The sequence below is a fragment of the Elephas maximus genome, chromosome 20, assembly GCF_024166365.1.
Source record: "Elephas maximus indicus isolate mEleMax1 chromosome 20, mEleMax1 primary haplotype, whole genome shotgun sequence".
NCBI classification, from domain to species: Eukaryota; Metazoa; Chordata; class Mammalia; order Proboscidea; family Elephantidae; genus Elephas; species Elephas maximus.
The window spans coordinates 31,522,524-31,543,921 of record NC_064838.1 but is presented as its reverse complement, the minus strand read 5'-3'; the positions used below and the strand labels follow the sequence as shown (position 1 = coordinate 31,543,921).

The 21,398-nt window shown below is 37.3% G+C and overlaps 1 protein-coding gene across 2 annotated transcripts in view; it reads right to left on the bottom strand.

Annotated features, from left to right (window-relative positions):
• The window catches only part of GRM7 (glutamate metabotropic receptor 7), a 1,070,009-nt gene that overhangs the window by 799,821 nt on the left and 248,790 nt on the right, over window positions 1-21,398 (bottom strand). The gene's annotated exons all lie outside the window — the stretch shown is intronic.

Here is a 21,398-nt window from a genome sequence, read left to right as displayed (position 1 = left end):
ATTTTTCAGATAACATAGTTGAGGCTTAGTTTTTTTTTTTTAATTTTTCAAAAATAATATTCCAGTATTGGTAGAAGAGTTTACGTTAGACTAAACTCTCCTACATGTAACAATTATAAGCTCTGGACAAAATATTAAGAAAATGAGTATTTGTACTGGAGAGTGATCAAAGCAGACAGAAAATGGAGAGATCACTGAAAGAACCACTCTGGTTGAGATCCACACTGATACGACTTTTCACCTGGAGGTAATCTCCAGTCTGCTTTGTGGGACATCTAGAGGTATCTGAAGAATGAAGATCCAGGCTGCCAGAAAGGTTAAAAAATGAGGGAGGGAAGTACTCCCACAAAGGAGTGAATCACAGTTAGGGAAGCTCCCAAATCTGCATAGTTTTATAAACATAAGATCATGGAAATGGAGATAGGAGAATATAAGAAGTTAGACAAAGATTAAAAACTCGTAGTTGAGACTCAAAAGTTTGTAGCAGCCAAACCAGAATGGTGCAGTGTCTGAGAGTATAAAAAACTGGCCCAAAATTAACAAATTTTGGCTGGCTTAAATTCTTGCTGACTCTTGAACTAAATCTTCTGGGTCAAACTCCAAGAATCCTGGTAGAATGCAATAGCTGGAAGCTCAATAAAGCTGAAGAATGATTTCAGTTTTTTCCCAGCGTAGGTGAGGCAGAATTCAGATTTTGAACTTCACCAAATTAGAGAGACCTGGCAAATATTTCCAACATTCAAATGAAACCCCAGAAGAACCACATGTTAGGAACAAAGGCTAAGAGTTCACCCTAAGACAAGAAAGCAAAATTTAAACAAAGCATAAAACAAAGCCTTCACAAATTCAAGTTAATTATTCAGGATTTTTAACTGCATAGTAGAACAAAAACCAACATCTTTCAAAGGAAGATAACATAATCCAGAGTTCCTATGACAAATTATCCTTCATTTTCATTATAAAACAAAAATTACTAAACACAAAAATATGACCCATAGTCAAAAGAAAATACTCAATAAAAACAGGCCCCCAAATTACCCAGTGGATGGAATTAGCAAGGGAAGTTGTTAGCATAACTATTATAAATATATACAGAGATTTAAAGAAAAAGGTGATCAAATGAAAGAAAAGATGAGGAATCTCAGCAGATAAAACAAAACTATACAAAATAACCAAATAGAAATTCTAGATATAAATAATATGTTAAATAAAAATTTACTGGATTGGCTTAACAGAACACTGGAAACACTCAAAAAAAAAGGGGGGGGCACTGAACTGGAAGACAAGTAAACAGACTTAATTCAACCTAAAGGAAGAAGAGACTAAAAGATTTAGAAAACAAAATGAACAGAGCCTTAGGAACCCATGGGACAATCTAAAACAAACAACTACGTATGCAATTGGAATCTCAGAAAGAAACAATAGAAAGAATGGCATAGAAAAAAAAAATGAAGAAAGGCTAGGTAAATTTTCACCAATTAAAAGAAAATACCTCAATTTACGGATCCAAGAAGATCAACAAACTCCAAACAAAATGAATACAAAGGAAACCACACTTGGCACGTCACAGTCAACCTGCTGAAAGCCAGAGATAATGAAAAAATCTTGAAAATAACCAGAGAAAAATGGAACATGATATACTCGTGGCCATTAATTTAAAATACTATTGACTTCTCATCAGAAACAATGGCAGTCAGTGACAATGGAAAAAACTGATAAAAGTACTGAATGAGTGAACTGTCACCCGAAATTCCACATCCAGGAAAAAAAGATCCAGTGAAGGCAAAATCAACACAGAAACAACAACAAAAGCATTATCAGACAAATGAAAGCTAAGACAGTTGAACGGCAGCAGAACTACATGCAAGACACGTTTAAAGGAGCTTTTTCCGGCAGAAGGCAGAAAGAATGAACAGGAATGAAAATGGTAAATACATGGATAAATACAAAGAATTTTTATTAATTCCTGTAAAAGATAACTGAAAGTTAAGTGTAAAAATTTCAGTACTGTTTTATGGGATGTATAAATTATGTAGATGTAATATAGTTGCCAGTGATAGCACAAAGGACAGGGGTTAAGTAAATTTACACTTTTGCAAGTCTCTTGTATATTACATGAAATTATATAATACTAACTTTAAATGGACTGTGATAAAGATGCATATTGTTATCCCTGGAAACCCTGGTGGCATAGTGGTTAAGTGCTACAGCTGCTAACCAAGAGCTCGGCAGCTTGAATCTGCCAGGCACTCCTTGGAAACTCTATGGGGCGGTCCTACTCTGTCCTGTAGGGCCACTATGAGTTGGAATCAACTCAGCGGCAGTGGGGCTTTTTTTTTTTTTTTGGCTTTATTGTTAACCCTAGAAAGACATCATTAAAAATTATACAAAAAGACAGCAAAAATCCATGAAAGCGGTTTAAATGGAATACTAATAAATATCTGATTGATCTAACAGAAGACATGGAAGGAGGAAAGAGAATTATTGGAAAAACAAAAACAGGATACCACAAATATACTAATAGCAAAATGGTAGGCCTAATCATATCAATGATATTACATGAGTCTATTAAACACTCAAATGGAATGAATAATAAATAAAGACAACTCTATGCTGTCTGTAAGACTGGCACTTGAAATATGAAGACACAGCAAAGAACAAGACACATTATACAAACAATAAGCAAAAAAAAAAAAACGCTTTTAGGCTATATTAATATGTGACAGTGAAGACTTCAAATAGAGAAATGCAAATTAAAACCAAGATGAGATACCTATATACAACCATTATACCCATTGCCATCAAATCCATTCCGACTCACAGTGATCCTGTAGGACTGAATAGAACTGCCCCGTAGAGTTTCCAAGAATGGTCTGGCAAATTCAAACTTCCAGCCTTCTGGTTAGCAGCCGAAGCCCTTAACCACTACGCCGCCAGAGTTTCCATACAATCATTAGAAAGGCTAAAATTACAAAGACTGACAGTATCAAAAGTTGGAGAACTACAAATCAATGGAACCCTTATGTACTGTTTGTGGGCATGAAAAATGGTACAACTAATATGAATAACAGTTGGGGAGATTTTTTCTTTTTATTGTGTAAAACATAAAAAAAAACCCTATATAACAATAATTTTGCCATTTTAGCAATTTCTAAGTGTACAATTTAGTAACATTAATTACATTCACCAAGTTTTGTAACCATCACCACTACTTCCAAAAGTTTTCATCATCCTAAACAGACACTCAGTACCATTTAAACAATAACACTCCCTTTCTTCCTACCGCCCAGCCCCTGGTAACCACTAACAACCTTCTGTCTCCATGCATTTGCCTATTCTAAACACACAATAACCTAAAACTGGAAAGAACACAAATGTCCATCAACTGGAGGATGTGTAAACAAATTGCGGTGTATTTGAAAGATGAACTATAACTCAGTAATAGAAATGAGCTACCCTATTTTTACACAAATAATGCACAACTTCTACATTAGTTTGCTGACCACTCATTCCTCCCGCAAGGTATTTAATAAGTGTGCTTACTAAGTTTTTTTTACAGTCACATGTAAAAATAATTGGCATAGCAGTGCTTACAAAAATTCCTTGCAAGAGAAGACAGCGGTTGGCAAACAAACATAGAAGGCATCCATTATTTGCACAAAAATATGGTAACTATTAACACACACAGAAACCCTGGTGGCATAGTGGTTAAGTACTATGGCTGCTAACCAAGAGGTTGGCAGTTCCATTCCGCCAGGCACCCCTTGGAAACTCTATGGGGCAGTTCTACTCTGTTCTATAGGGTAGCTATGAGTCGGAATTGACTTGACGGCAGTGGGTTTGGTTTTTGGTTTTTTATTAACACACACCAATATACATAAATCTTAAAACAAAATAAGCCAAATACAGAAGAGTACATTGTGTATTATTCTCTTTATAACGATTTAAGGAACACACAAAAAAACACCTACTGTGACAAAAATCAGAACATAATTTGCCACTGGGGTGTGGAGATTTTTCAGAAGTGGAGTATTGATGGGAATGTTCTATATCTTCATAGAAGTAATGGTTCTACATCTTGATAGAAATGATAATTATGTGAGCATATACATTTATCAAAATTTATCTAACTGTACACTCAAGATCTGTGCATTTCATGGTATTTAAATTTGTCTTCAGTTAAAAAAAAATCACATTTCTAAATAGCAATAAATTTTTTTTATAGCAATAAAGCTAGAATTTTAAAGCTCATTTAAATTTAAGTTTCATGCTTTTTTCACTATTCCACACTACACTCATTAAACTGTCCCGGGGATTTTAGACCATGATTTAGACTGGTATTTTGCTATGAAAAACAGCCTTATTTTTGTTTTTTTCTAACAGCAACATCTTCCCTTTGTACAATTTTCTTTCTGAGGGGGAAAAAACAAGCCCATGGGAAGCTGCATCAAGCTCTTTAAAACCACAGAGGTGCCAATTAACACAGTTTCAGAAGTGCCTGAACTTACATCCCCAGAGAGACATTCCCATATTACCAAGTACACAGTCCATGAAACACCATGTTGCCATCTAAAGCTGATATTTCAACAGTCATCTAAAAGAAATGAGTAGTACACAAAAAATATAAAACTTCATGAAGTCAGCACATTATAAAAGTTTAGGTTCTTCAACACTGCCCTGCTTTGTATTACAAGGAAAGTAAAGAATATATATATATTTGCAATTAAACCTGAGAACTTCTCTGAGCTCAATGTTTCTCTCCACTCCTTGTGAATTAATATAGTCATTCATTCAATCGTAAGAGTTACTGAGCCCTTACTATATAAAAGAACATTAGGCCTGAAACAAGTTTAAGCATAAAGAGGCCCTGGCCTTGAGAAGCTTATAATCTAATAACAGATGAGTCAATTCTGACTCATGCCAACTTCATGTGTTGCAGTGTAGAACTGCTCCACAGGGTTTTCAAGGTCGCGACCTTTCAGAAAAAAATTGCCAGGCCTGTCTTCCCAGGCACCTGTGCGTGGGTTCAAACTGCCAACATTTTGGCTAGTAGTGCTTAAACATTTGTACCACCCAGGGACTCCAGTCTAATAACAGTAGTTAAGGATACTTAAAAATGATAAGTGCTGGAATAAAGAAAGGTCCACATGAAAAAGGGAGCATATTTGACAGCAATTTAAGTGTGCTTATAGACATATACTACTTCTCAATGGAAAAAATAAAACATCATTGATATGACACGTATGCATGCCAGGTGTCGTCTCTTCCTTAAGTGGAAAATGCATCATATGCATAACCCAACACCCAAAGGAGCCAGAACAGATTGTGACACCTCCTTGAAGCGCGTACAAATGGAGCCCATCATATGGTTATTATCCATCTTAGATGTTTTAAAATGGCACCTAAAAATATTTTCTAACAGCTTTCTCTACCAGAGCTATAGTTATAATCTTACTGAAGAGTAAAACCAAAATTTCAAGACATATATTCTCACCTTGAAGTTCTTGTATCTTCATTGCTGGGTTTTTGTGTGTGTGTGTGTAAGTGTGCGTGTGTGGGTGTGCTTTGGGTGAAAATTTACATCTCAAATTAATTTCTCATTCAAAAATTTATACACTTATTGTTTTGTGACATTGGTTGCAATCCCCACAACGTGACAGTACCCACCCTCTTTCCACCCTGGGTTCTCTGTGTCCATTCATCCCATTTCTGTCCCTTCCTGCCTTCTCACCCTGCTTTTGGACAGGAGCTGCCCATTTGGTCTTGTATATCTGATTAAACTAATAAGCACGTTCCTCATGTGTATAATTTTTTTGTTTTATAGTCCTGTCTGATCTTTGTCTGAAGAGTGGGCTTCGGGAGTGATTTCAGCTCTGGGGCAACAGAGCATCCGGGGGCTATAGTTTCAGGGTTTCCTCCAGTCTCTGTCAGACCATTAAGTCTGGTCTTTTTATGTGAATGTGAATTCTGGTCTACATTTTTCTCCTGTTCTGTCCAGGACTCTCTGTTATGTTCCATGTCAGGGCTGTCACTGGTGGCAATGGGCACCATTTAGTTCTTCAGGTCTCAGGCTGGTGAAGTCTCTGGTTCATTTGATCCCTTAGTGCTTTGGGCTAGTATTTTCCTTGTGTCTTTGGTTTTCTTCATTCTCCTTTGCTCCGAGTGGGATGGGACCAATAGATATATCTTAGATGGCCACTCATAAGCTTTTAAGATCCTAGATGCTACTTGCCAAAGTGGGATGTAGAACATTTTCTTTATAAACTGTTATGCAAATTGACCTAGATGTCCCCCAAAACTATGGTCCCTAGGCCCCAGTCCCAGCTACTCTGTCCCTCAAAGTGTTTGGATGTGTCTAGGAAACTGCTTTTGCTTTGGTTCAGTTGCGCTGACTTCCCCTGTATTATGTGCTGTCTTGTTTTGATAGACAACAAAAATAGGTGGGGCAAATAAAGTATGAAATTAAACCATGAATGAGAAAAAAAAAAAATCTGTTACTGGACTCTAAATTTCAAGTTGGTAGTCTTTTCTTAATGAAGATCATATGAATTTGTTTGATAACTCAAGTTTGATGATAGAAACCACTAGTTGATTCGTGGGATTGAGGTATGTAACATGAAAGAGGAATTAATTATATTTTCAAGCTAATCCATTCTGTCTCTCTACATTCAGAGATCTAGGTTTGACTGTTATTATTTTAATGTGAAAAGAAGCCAACAAATAACTGTCTACTAGATTGGAAATAGTTAATTCATTATCAAGTTATACTAATTGCAATGGATTACACTTTCCGGTATATCATTTCAACATTCATGATACACAAAGTTGAATCACTAGAAGACAGCAACAGCTGTGGCTGGGGAAATAAGGGAACTCTGTAAAGAATTTAAAAAATCGTTCTGGGTAATCACTTTCAATTTTGGAAATTAACAGCTGTTTTGAAAATACAAAATCCATATGGTTCCGGCTTTATTTTGCTTTTGTCCCTTTGCCATTTTCATGTTTCTCACCAGTGTATGATAGCTGAGAATACACAATCTACTGGGTTTTCATCATTTACCCCTCTCTTCAAAAAGATTCAATGACTCCCTACACATTTTACAAGTAATTGTTATTGTCGTTAGGTGACATTGAGTTGGTTCCAACTCATAGTAACCCTGTGTACAACAGAACGAAACACTGCCTGGTCTTGCACCATGCCTTCAATCATTATCATGCTTGAGCCCACTGTTGCAGCCACTGTGTCAATCCATCTCATTGAGGGTCTTCCTCTTTTTCATTGATCCTGTACTTTACCAAACATGATGTCCTTCTCCAGGGACTGATCCCTCTCGACAACATGTATGTAAGATGTAGTCTCACCATCCTTGCTTCTAAGGAGAATTCTGGTTGTACTTCTTCCAAGACAGACTTGTTTGTTCTTTTGGTAGTCCACGGTACATTCAATACTCTTTGCCAACATCACAATTCAAAGGCATCAATTCTTCTGTCTTCCTTATTCATTGTCTAGCTTTCATAAGCATATGATGTGATTGAAAGTACCATTGCTTGGCTCAGGCACACCTTAGGCTTCAAGGTGACATCTCTGATTTTCAACACTTTAAAGAGGCCTTTTGCAGCAGATTTATCCAGTGCAATGTGTGTTTTTATTTCTTGACTACTGTTTCCATGGGTATTGATTGTGGATCTAAGTAAAATGAAATCCTTGACAACTTCAATCTTTTCTCCATTTATTGTGACAGATATATTAAATTCAACAATCTCAAACAATGCTGGGTAATAATTAAAAGAGAAAAGTAAAGGATTCAGGCAACTGAGACCAGACCACAGGATTTGCCCATTGGGAAGTTCTGGGGGTCTCTCATAGAAGTTTTTATTACTGTGGAGAATGGAGACCAAACTGGCAAGCGTGCAGTATTCTGTTTATTCATTCTATTAAACCAAATGAGAGTTTCTTTAGTCCAGTACTCATTTTACAAATTCTAATTTTCTTACATTCGACACTACTTTTACTGGCACTAAATTGTTACTGGGGGAATGTGATGCTGTCCTCAAATTTTTATACAGTGGTGGCATTCAGACACGACTCAGTAAGAGAAGCAAATGTTTTAGGAACCATTAATATTTCTTCCTATAATACTCACTTCATGCCAAGAGAATAGAAGCAATGAATATGATTCAGCCCAACACCCATTGATCAAGGTGGATAGTTATTGCATAGAAAAACACAGCACCAGCCATTTTCTGGTCATCGTGCATCCTCGTAGACATGTCTATACACAAGCACAATGATCACCTTGATCATCAATCTAAGTAGTCAGGGGGATACGATTCCCCATTTGAGCGAGGCCTACAATTCTCTATCTTTTTTTATCTGTCACTGGGCAAATGATCAAGTTAGCTTTTTCCTTATCCATGGCTGGTATCTTAGTCATCTAGTGCTGCTGTAACAGAAGTACCACAAGTGGATGGCTTTAACAAAGAGAAATTTATTTCTTCTCAGTAAAGTAGGCTAAAAGTCCAAATTCAGGGCATCAGCTCAGAGGAAGGCTTTCTCTCTCTGTCAGCCTTCTCATCAATCTTCCCCTGGACTAGTAGCCTCTCTGCACAGGGACCCTGGTCCAAAGGACGTGCTCTGCTCCCAGCACTGCTTTCTTAGTGGTATGAGGTCTCCTTGTCTCTCTGCTTTCCCTTTCCTTTTATCTCTTGTACGATGAAAGGTGGTGCAGGCCACACCCCAGGGAAACTCCCTTTACTTTGGATCTGGGTTGTGACCTTAGAAAGGATGTTAAAATCCCACCCTAATCCTCTTTAATATGGAGTTACAATCACAAAATGGAGGATAACCACACAATACTGGGAATCATGGCCCAGCCAAATTGATAAACACATTTCTGGGGGGCCATAATTCAATCCATAACAGCTGGCTTCAATGCAAGGGAAAGGCGTTGGAAAAATCAACTGGCCCCCAGATTCAGACTGCACCTTCATTTGATCTGACTTTAGGTCTTTTCTGTTTACTATCAATCAGTTACTATTCACATGGAAAGCAGTATGAGAGACTGGTACCCCACAATTCCACCATTAATGTTCACTTGTTTTGTCTTTTTTCTCCAAATACATGATAATTTTGAGAGAGGATGGGAAGTAGCTGGCTTGAAGTACATTTAGGATAGAACGTATTCGTAGATACGGTATAGAAGTTCATAGAGAAGATGCTTAAAATAGAATCATAAAAGACAAGATTCTCAGTTTTTTAGCAATACACACACACATTGTATCACCAGGGCTACTTCCCCCTAAATACTTTAAGATGCATATAATTAGTTTTAAAAAAAAAATTACCGTCAAGTCGATTCCAACTCATAGTGACCCTATAGGACAGAGTAGAACTGCCCCGTAGGGTTTCCAAGGAGTGGCTGGAAATTTTAACCGCTGACGTTTTGGTTAGCAGCCAATCTTTTAACCTTTATGCCACCACGGTTTCCATATAATTAGCTAGAGCTCAGTATTTTAGTTTTATGTAATATTCATAAATAATCGAAAACACAAATCTTAAGTGACATTCACTGAGTTTTGACAAATGCATACTATGTGTCTTAGTCATCTTGTGCTGCTGTAACAGAAATACCACAAGTGGATGGGTTTAACAATGAAAATTTATTTCTCACAGTAAAGTAGGCTCAAAGTCCAAATTCAGGGCACCAGATCCAGGAGAAGGCTTTCTGTCTCTGTCGACTCTGGAGGAAGGTCCTTTTCATCAATCTTCCCCTGGACAAGGAGCTTCTCTGTGCAGACACCTGGGTCCAAAGAGCGTGCTGTGCTCCCAGCACTGCTTTCTTGGTGGTATGAGGTCCCCCCGTCTCTCTGCTTGCTTCTCTCTTTTATATCCCAAAAGAAATTGGGTCAAGACACAATTCAATCTTGTAGATTGAATTCTGTCTCATTAACATAACTGCTGCCCATCCTCCCTCATTAACATCATAGAGGCAGGATTTATAGCACATAGGAAAATCACATCAGAGGACAAAATGGTGGACAGTCACAGGATACTGAAAATCATGACCCAGCCAAGCTGACACATATTTTGGGGAGGCACAATTCAATTCATGACCTTATGTGATCGAAGAATTACAAATTACAATCATCCCGATATTACAATCCTCTCCCCAAACCCTCAGAGGCAACGTTTATTCTGATTTGTTCTGGCATAAGTCAGTTTTGCCTGCTCTAGAGCTTCATATAAGTGGAATCATATACTATGTGCTCTTTTACGAATAAGGCTTCTTTTATCTGTAATTAGGGTTCTGAACAAATCTGGCACTTTTCCTTGAGAAATTGAACATCTTAGAGGACGTGAAGAGGAATTAGTAAAGAAACTAAGCCAGTTGCCAAGAAGAAATACTACTAAGGAAATACAAAAGAGATTATTTCTTTACAGAACTAAAATTCTGGTCCATCCCCTCTGATGTTTTGTGCTTTTATCTCATCCCTGTACTCCATGTAGATAACACAGAATATTCTACCCAACAAAACAATAATCACGAAATATGAAAAATGCCAGTCCCAGATCAAATAGAAAGCACTGGCTTATTTTTCAAGCAATTAGTGGAAAAAAAAGAAAACATTGTTGGGCATCTCCTAAAGCCCCAGAACCCGCACAATATGTGTACCCAATGTCAACAAGTTCCTATAGAACCAGAGATATGCAAAGCGATGAGAGAAAAAACAAAAGAACAGACATTAAACTTGACCCTTCCTTAGTGAAAGACATGAATTTGGGGATGAATTTCTCACCGATCCATTTCAAAATGGAATGCTTTGAAAAAGAAAATAGGAAGAGTAGAATTAATGAGTTCACAGATGAAGTCAAGTCACTTAGTAATCTGAGCACAAGAGTAGAATCTGGGGACTCGCTGCTTCCATTTCTTCATGTCAGATAATTATGGTTATTTACCTTCTTTTGAGAGGTTTAGGAAACATTAATAAATTTCCTGAAGTATGTTGAAGGTGAAAATCCCTTTTATTTCCAGCAAATCTCTTCTTTACATTTACTAGGTTAGGCATTACTGTGAGTCAGTACTAAAAAAAAAAAACGTACTAGAGACCAAGATATTGTGCTGTAACAACCCAAGAACATACTGGATTGGAACTGGACAATAAATTAAAGCAACAGGTATGGACCAGACTTCCCAGATTAAAATAACAAAGGTCTCTTGGTCCCCAGTGGAGGTACCACTTTTCTTTCTACTTCATGAAACATTAATGAAAGTTCCCTATGTGATAAATACTGTAATATATTAATGAAGGATCCTTGATTAAATAAAGATCTAATAATACTTTATCATTTACTCTGCACTTGTCATCTGTGCTAAGTGATTTATACACGTTAACTCATTTAATTTCCAAACATTATAATATGTCCAGTGAATTTTATTATCCCCATTTTACAAATTAGGAAATGGAGGCTCAGCAAGTTTAATTCTTTTGCCTCAATTTGCATAGCTAAGAAGTAACAGAGATGAAATATGAACTCTGTAGTCCATGTTCTTAATTATATTGTCTACAAATGCTATTTAACCTATTTCCATGCGATAATTGAACTTCAGGCAAAAGTATAGTCCAAACGGGAGTCCATCTGGAGCAGGGAAAAGAGGATTACTGCTGAGAGTTAGGAGATTGGTCTTAAACCCAGTTTTGCAATTAACTACCTTTCTGGTCTTTTATCAAATCACTTGTAGTTTTCTATCTGTAAATTAAGAAGAATTGCCTGGAAGATTCCCTAAATTGCTACTTGTTCTGCAGTCATTCTTCTAGAAGCAAATGCCATTTCTTATGTTACAATCTGACACAATCCTGATGTGGCTGAAGAAGTTGTTATGGCCAATTACACAGGTTGGTTATTGTTAGTTCCCGTTGTGTCAACCCCCTACTCTGGCAACCCCATTCACAATGGAATTGGAATATTGTGATCCAAAGGTTTCCTATTGGCTGATTTTCAGAAGTAGATCACCAGGCCTTTTCTTCCTCTCTGTCTTAGTCTGGGAGCCCTTCTGTAACCGCTTCAGCAGCATAGCAACATGCAAACATCCCAGACAGGTGATGGCTGCCCTTGAAGTACACTGGCCACTAATAGAACTCGGGTTTCCTGTATGAAAAGCATGAATTCTACCACTGAATTGCCACTGCCTCCAAGAATATAGATTGGATGTAGAGAACTGAACAAGATAATCTGCCATGCTCATTCTTTGCTTTAAGGAATTGTGATATTTTTTAACCCGCGTGACGTAGCTATAGAGCCGTCCCCACTATCTGACTTTATATTCATTAGATATTTTCTTATTGGCTGTCTCTCCCTCAAGAATGTAGCAGGCAAATAACTTGTTTATAATGTTTTCTGCTATATCCCTAGTGCCTTGAATAGTGCCCAGTAGACACTCAATAAGCAGCTGAATGAATATATGAGTGAGCGAATATAATTAAAACATTCAGTAGCGCGATGTAAATATAGATGGGCTAAGCTGTCTAATCAGTATCTGTATCTTGTAAGAAAAACTATATATACAATTTCACACTATAAAAATAATTTGTTAACTCCACATTTAGGCTATGACTCCTTTCTCTGGATATTAGTGTCTAAACACATTTGCTTAAGTCGGATAACATTTGTCACAATATCTACAACAGCTTCTGGTACATAATAGGTGCTCAACAGGGGTTACTTGAAGTTGAATGTAAAACTATCTGGTCCTAATGTCATAAATGTAAAAGAGTAAATGCAACTACTTTTAGGAAGTACTCTAAGAGTTCCCTCTCCACCACCCCAAACACAGACATGTCCATGCTATCAAGCCAGTAAAATTTACCTTGTCTGTCACTCTCTCTCTCTGTATATGCCTTTGTAAAGCAAATTACCCAAACTGGGTCTTAGTTGCCTCACTTGAAAATTAAAAATATTTAAATTGTTTGAAGTCTCCAAGTAGAGGAGAGTGATGAGAAATGTTCTATACATCCCTCTTAAATCAGAATTAAATGATTCAGCAAGTTTTTTGGGGCGATGGGAGAGATCCTACCATCTTGGCTAATCCTCAAATCTTCCAGCCGGATTTTTGTAAATGTGATTCTCACCTTTGTGCCATATGTTAACAGTTCTGACATGAACATAGGGCTTATCAGAGCTCTCAAAGCTTTTCAGGATCCCAAGTGACTTAGGAACATACTAGAGGACTATCTTTAAAGAAGATTAATATAATGGAAAATGTCAGCAGAAAGAATAAGATAGAAGACCTAAAATTTAAATATTTACTAACCGTCTATTAGTATTCAACCATTTAACATCGTCTTATTTAAACCTTCCAACAAATGATTTTAAAGAAAAGCAGACGGAGCTACAAAATGATTAAGTCAATTGTCTAAGACCACAAAACTAGGAAATAGTGGGTCCTGGATAAAACCAAGGAGTTTTAACTATGCCCTCTGCTCTTCATACTTTGGGTAGAACAACAAATCCATCAAATTTCAGATCAAACATGGAGAAATATCTATTAAGAAAGCTAAAAAAAATTGTTGCCTTTGAATTGTGGTGTTGGTAAAGAATATTGAATATACCATGGCCTACCAGAAGGAAGAATACAGCAGTCTTAAAAAAATGGAAACATAATGCTCTTTAGCAGCAAGGATGGCAAGACTTTGGCTCACTTACTTTGGATACGCCATCAGGAAAGACCGATCCCTAGAAAAGGATATCATGTTTGGTAAAGTAGTGGGTGAGAAAATAAAGGAGACCCTCAGTGAGATGGTGTGACACAATAGCCACAACGGTGGACTTAAACATGCCAATGATCATGAAGATGGCACAAGACTGGGCACCGTTTTAGTCTGTTATACGTAAGGTCGCCATGACTGGGAGCTGACTCCAGGGCAAATCAAAATAACTAACAACAACAACATGCTGACGGTGGTTAATTAAGCACGGCAAAGGCTGATTCAAGGGCATGTAACTAGCGTATCATTTGACGCATCATCGATTCCCTTATGTTCAGACTCAAACTTTATTTTATGCAATACATCCTTCCATTTTACAAATGATAAAATTGAGGTTCTAAGTAGCGGAGTTGCAAAATCAGTCATGAAAGAGCTTTCCTACACTATGCTAAGATAAAAACTTCACAGTCGGCGTCTAGGAGCTACTATTGTTCAGGACATCTGAAATTACTCTTTTTAACTCAGTTCTGCACCATACTGTCAAAAACACTCTTTTTAATTCAATATCAATTTTACCAATTTTAATTTAAAAATTAAGTTATTTATATGGGTTCCTCCAAATGTGTTTGTTGAAAAGGTGGAACACATGAAAAACAAATCGTGGGCTTTTGCTGTTCACTATAGCATTTCCCCACCTGCATATATATGATTTAATGAAATAATGGGACTCTGGAGGGGAGTGCAAATCCAAAAGGGAGCAGACACTGCCAAAAAGGTCACTTCTTGATGTCTATAGCGAAGAAAAGTATTCAAAATGGACTAGCATGAACGCACGTGGAGGTACTTCCTAATGTGCTTTGCAGCCATTTACAGGTACTTCATGTGTTGTGTTTGATGAAAATAATAAATATCTATAACAAATGGTAGGAAGGATGTTTTGTGGTTTCTGTTGCTTGTTGTGGTATCTCTTTATGTCACTGGAGACACTTAGAGGATGTTTAAGTCCCAAGAGAAGGCCTTTGGTTATCAATGTTTAACAAATTCATTAGCTGCTATATCATAGGCCATTTGGTAGGTCACTGCTGGACCCAGAGATAAATACATCTGATGTCTTTTAACCCTCAAAATTTCTCTCCCCTTCTGCAGAACTAAAGACTTTATATTAATCAATTTCTGCATATTGTAAATTCCAAAGGCCATTCCAAAACAGGCAACATTCAATATCAGTATCTTGGGGCAAATAAATCATTGTAGAAAAATTTAATAGATTAATCATTTAGAGTCAAATTTTTAATGTTCATCTCAGTGTGTCTCCACTACTTTCATGTATTTCTTATTTTCCATGTAATTTTCTAAAACAGTTGTTTGCTAAATGTGTTTTCTTAAGCACTTCAAAGACCCATTGATGGCCTCGAGTTAGCAGCCCATGTATGATATAATATCACTTTTTAAATTTCAGAGTTGCTTCTCTCTACTTTTTTTCCTACCAGTGGTTTCCAACCTGAGTTCCTTAAAGATAATAAATGGTAGTAAAGAAGAGTTCTGTGCATTCAGGATAATGGAATCTATTTCTTATCTTTGGCCTGGAATACTATCAACTGTCTGTATCCATACAAATCAGAAGTTTTAATTGTTGATTAACTATATGAGAATAATTTAGGTAGCATCAATGAACTAGAGAGTTATCAGAGTTGGTCAAAGTCCTCAAGGTTATGTGGAGCAGGGGGTTGGAAGCCTTTATTAGTTTCATCACAGGGAATACTCTTATATTTCAAATGAACACCAAGTTCTGGAAATTCTTATTTCATGTATCCACCCCTTCTGTCCCATTCTCAATGCCACTTCATTTAAGCCAAGATTACACTCTATAGCCTCCTAACAGGTCAATACTTGCAGACTGATCTTTCCTCAGTTTACAATTTAATTTCTCCTGGCTAAACTTTCTAAAATAACAATTTTCTCAGTGGATGCCCATTCTCACTAAAATAAATAGATAAATAAATAATTACCTGAATGCTCATTAAACCATCCCATCTGCTGCCATCAAGTAAATTCCAACTTATAGCAGTCCTATAGGACAGAGGAGAACTGCCCCATAGGGTTTCCAAGGTTGTAATCTTCATGGAAGCTGACTGCTACATCTTTCTTCCATGGAGTGGTTGGTGAGTTCGAACCAACAACTTTTTGGTTAGCAGCGAGCACTTAACAACTGTGCCACCAGGGCTCCTCTTATTATGCCACTGCCATTCTCAAATTCCATTTATCCCCTGCCAATCTATTTTAGAAAAGCAAAAGTCTGTACTCTTTACTATCTAACTCTTTTTAATTCAATGTCAATTTTACCTTTTCATGGATGAATTATTTATTACCATTATTTTTGTTTTTATAGAATTTTTTGGATGCCATGTTTTTTCATTATTGGAATGGATGCTGAATCATTGTTTGTTGGTAGTATTTTATCATTTGAAAAAATGTGGTGCCGACTGCAAGCGGCACGTGTCAGTCTCATGTTCCATGAAGCACATTGGACGTATGGGACATATTCATCACGTGGCACATCACACTTCCTGGTTACACTTGAGCCATAAACTATCTTATTCAATTTTCCAAAAATACACATGAAATGCTAAGTAAACATTGCAGGGGTGGAAAAATGTAACACAGGCATATATATCCCATGGTCCATGAAAGGGTTTTAAGTATTTATCTTTGACTCCCATCATTACTCTACTCAGACCTATTTCTCTACATCCCATGGAATGCAGTCATTTCTCAATTTTTTTCTCGTGCTTTATTGATATCTTTCTCTCTTTGTCACAACTCCAACTTAAGGTCTTAAAAAATATAGCTTAGGTTCCACACTCTTGAACAAAACTTCTAAGTCAATGCGCATTGACCCTCTCTTTCCTGAATGTCTGGGACCTTCAGTGCTTATATCCACTATCATGGTGTTCTGTCACTTAACTGTCTTCAATTTTAACTTAACTTTTCTCTGTATAAATTCCCTCAAATCTGTCCTTGAAGAGCAGAGATAATATATATAATCCTTCTGATTCTCCCACAGCTTACAGTCAGCATTTTGGCTGAATGAATACTATTAAGTGAGAATGAATATCTCTTCTCAGTCTATTTGAAGAATTACGAACAAATACAAACAGCCTTAAAAAGAACTGGATATACAAAACACTCCATTATATGGAAAACACAGCTGATGCAAGAAAATTGCATAATATTGTAAGTCTATACTTTTAAACCTTCCCCATTGATTTTATGACTTGATGTTTTATTTATAACATTTCTTTATCCTATTTTCTCCCCTATAGATTTTATGCTATCCCTGGTATTCCTCTTGAATTCTGTGAAGCCATGGCTGATTACTGTTTGAAATAAAAAACCAGTAACCCTAAGAAATGAAATTGGAATTTCCCAAAGGATACAATTTTTACCAAAACCATTAGAAAACCAGAAGGTTAAGCCAAAAATAATATAAATTACTCACAGAATTTTTGTAATTGACATATGCTTTTGGTAGGGGAAATCTAGCCTTTTCTAATCTGTGCTAGAACAATAGCAATTTGGTAGCTGAGGAGGTTGTTGCTTTTAAACAAATAGCTATATGTATATGCTGAAATATACCCTCTCAGGATGTCACCTTTCCCACAGTAATATGTTCGGGCCATTTAGGAGAAGTCATAACTAAATTATTTTTTACAAACCCCTGTTTCGTGCTCTAGGTGTTGCTCTAAGAAATCATTTCTAAACCTTCAGTCTTTGGATCACCAGTGCAGAGTGTTGTCACATGAACGACTTGCTCTTGCTGTCCCTAGTGGATATCACTGGTGCTTCTATGAATGAGAAATCGGTAAACTTGGGGGTCCCCGAAATGGCTTCCCTTGACTTTTAGAGGTGGAAAGAATGGAATGAAGCATTCATTCAAAAATCCACACGCATTTTTTAAATACAGAAAATTGTAACCAAGTCTTCCAAGGTCACACAATTCAGCAATGTTTGCCCCGTCATCATTGGCACAACAAATCAGTCATTTTAAAAGGAAAAAATATATATATACTTATTCTAGGTAATCACACATTTAGTGTCAATGTGCCATTTTTATCTCAAATTCTTGACTTCATAATCTATTTTAGGTTCCTACTGGATTCTCTCAGGCTCACCTTCAAGGCATATTTGAGTCAAAGTGCCTCTAGGCAATCAATTCCACACACTTCCATGATTTTGGCAACCATGAAGAAAGGAAAGCCTGGCTCTTTCTTCCAGCATGTGTCTCCACTCTGTGGATGGCCCAATCTATGTCTCAGAAGTGGGGAAAGGGTGCTGAAACATGGGGGATCAGAGTCAATATTGGCAAATAACAGTTAAAGTCTATGAAGCAACTATCAGGTTCACTGCTAAATACCTACATTAATGTCCTTAGTATGCCTGTTAACTAAGCATTGTCATTCTCATTGTATAGATACAAAAATTGAGGTTTTGAGTAGTTAAAAACGGCTATATTCAGAGAGCCACCATCTAGTGGACTCTGGCTCAGGGCTGCCTTATATACAACAGAATGAAGCGTTGCCTGGTCCAGCATCATCCGCATACTTGTCAGCATGTTTCAGTTCATCATTGTGGCTACTGCATCAATCCATCTCGTCAAGGATCTTTCTTGCCCTTGTTGGCCCTCTACTTCACCAAACATGATGTCCTCCTCCAGCAATGGGTCCCTCCTGATGACATGTCCAAAGCAAGCAAGTCAAACATGTTCCATTGTGATCCATAACTTTTTTTTTGGCTAATTTTTGGAAGTAGATCAATAGGCCTTTCTTCCTAGTCTGTCTTATTCTGGAAGTTCCCCTGAAACCTGTCTACCATGGGTGTTCCTGTTAGTATTTGAAACACCCATGGCATAGCTTCCAGTATCACAGAAACACACAAGCCATCACAGCACAACAAACTGACAGACAGGTGGTGGAACACAGCTGGAACAACAGTTATTAAGCAGTAGAAAACCTAGGCCTGTCTAGTAGCAAAACTTACGGTTTCTCACATTGCTTTACTCACTAAACCATGTTTTCTCTAGTAATTATTTAAAAAAAAATTATACAAGTAGCACAGTGTTTCATTTCAATTCTAATAAAGTGGTCATACATTTATATAATCACTTAACTCTCACAAACTTTGAAATAAATTGCTGTTGTTAGGTGCTGTTGAGTTGGTTCTGACTGATTGCAATCGCGTGCACAACAGAATGAAACACTGCCCAGTCCTGTGCCATTCTCAAAGTTCTTGCTATGTTTGAGCCCACTGCTGCAGCCACTGTGTCAGCCCATCTTGTTGAAAGTCTTCCTCTTTTTTGCTGACCTTCTACCAAGTATGATGTCCTTCTGCAGGGACTGGTCCCTCCTGATAACATGTCCGAAGTACATGAGATGAAGTCTTGCCAGGCTAGCTTCTAAGGAGCATTCTGGCTGAACTTCTTCCAAGACAGATTTGTTCGTTCTTCTGGCAGCCCCTGGCATATCCAATATTTTTCACCAACACCATAATTCAAAGACATCGATTCTTTGGTCTTACTCATTTTCCAGCTTTCTCATGCATACAAAGCAATTGAAAACACCACGGCTTGGATCAGGTGCATGTCAGTCCTTAAGGTGACGTCTTTGCTTTTTAACACTATAGAGAGATCTTTCTGCAGCTGATTTGCCCAACACATCATTTGATTTCTTGACTGCTGCTTCCACTGGCATTGATTGTGGATCCAAGTAAAATGAAATCCTTGACAACTTCAGTACTTCCTCTGTTTATCATGATGTTGCTTATTGGTCTACTTGTGAGGATTTTCGTTTTTTTTTATATTGAGGTGTAATCCATACTGAAGGCTGTGGTCACATCTGTAAGTGTTCCAAGTAGTCTTCATTTTCAGCAAGCAAGGTTGTGTCATTTGCATATTGCAGGTTGTTAATGAGTCTTCAAAGCTTCATCATATAGTCCAGCTTCTTGGATTATTTGCCATATATTCCTATAAGTACTGTATGAGCACTCTAGTTTCTCTACAACTTCATAAATAAGCAAGATATTATAATTTACATCTTATGGATAAAGAAATTTCATAAACACTAATGCTATAGAGCCCTTGTACTGCATCTGTAGAACATCTGCCCTAGAGAGCTTTCAGCTGTTGGATCACTCCTTCACTTACTTCCTCTCTTTCATCTCTTTACTTGGGTCTTTAGAACTCAATCCATTGATTCATAATAGTGTTTAAAAATACTGGATCTGTAGACCAGTTTATCAGGGGATAAAGATATTTAAAAGGCTCTTTCTTTCCTCTCAGCTGTCTCTCTTAGGTTCCTAGATTCTGAAAGGTTTCTTCTCTCAGCTGTAAATAAACTTGCCTTTGTCCTAGCCATCAACGGAAAAAAGGACATAAGAACTATAAGTAACTTTTCATTTTGGGTGAAAAATTTGAGTATATACTAGCATAGAAGATATACAGTCACTTAACAAGGAGCTTGACACACATCAGACATTAATCATTCGTCATATCCACAACCTTTAAGTAACATAATTACAAGAGCCATTTACTTTAGTCTAGATCTCACAGATTCACAGATGAGGGGAAATTCTGCCCCAGGACTGAGTACCCATAAAGCCTCATGCATATTTGATTTAGATGATTCAGAGCAAAAGACTTTGGACTTGGAGTTGATTTAAGACTTTTGGGATGATGTAATGGGGTGAATGTGTTTTGCATGTAAGAATGGCATGAATTTGGGGGGCAAAGGGCAGGATATTACAGATGGAACTGTGTCCCTTAAAAATATGTGTTGTGAAGTCCTAACTCCTATACCTGTGGTTATAATCCCATTTGGGAATGAATTTTCTTTGTTATATTAATGAGACAGTGTAGGGTGTGTCCTAAGTCAATTTCAATAACTTCTCATAGCAACCCTACAGGACACAGTAGAACTGCCCCATAGCATTCCCAAGACTGTAAAACTTTACAGAAGCAGACTGCCACAACTTTCTCCCGAGGGAGTGGCTGGTGGGTTGATGAGTCCAAACCACTCACTTTTTTGGTTAGCAGCTAGGTGCTTAACCACTGTGTCATCAGGACTCCACTTGAGATATAAAAGAGATTAAACAAGCAAGTGAGAGTAGTGATGGGGGGAAATAGCATGGCACATGAAGTTTGCCAAGAAGCTAAGGAATAGAAGTTGAAGAGACAAGGACCTTCTGCCAGAGCTGACAGAAACAGAAAGCCTCCTCCTAGAGCCGGTGTTCTGAATTCGGACTTCCAGCCTTCTAACTGTAAAAAAATGAATTTCTGTTTGTTTAAGCTACCCACTTGCATATTTCTGCTATAGCAGCACTGGATAAGTAAGACAGATACTGTTAAGTTAAAAAGAAAGCTGCATTGGGTCAACATGAAGTTCTAATAAATAGGATGCTTGAGAGGTAGATTTTCCCACCTTTGGAAACAATGGAAAAAAAAAAAAAAGTCATCCCAATTGCATGTTAAGAATGTTGAAGAAGGTGTTTGGGTAGGATTGGTCTGGGATAGAGAGTTCTGTAGAATCTGAAGCTCCTATGATTTATGTATTTATTTGATTTTCCTAATTACTGAGGTAATTAGAGCAGGGATTTTCATTCCCATTTAACATTTGAAGAAGAGTTTAAAAGCAGTAGTGACT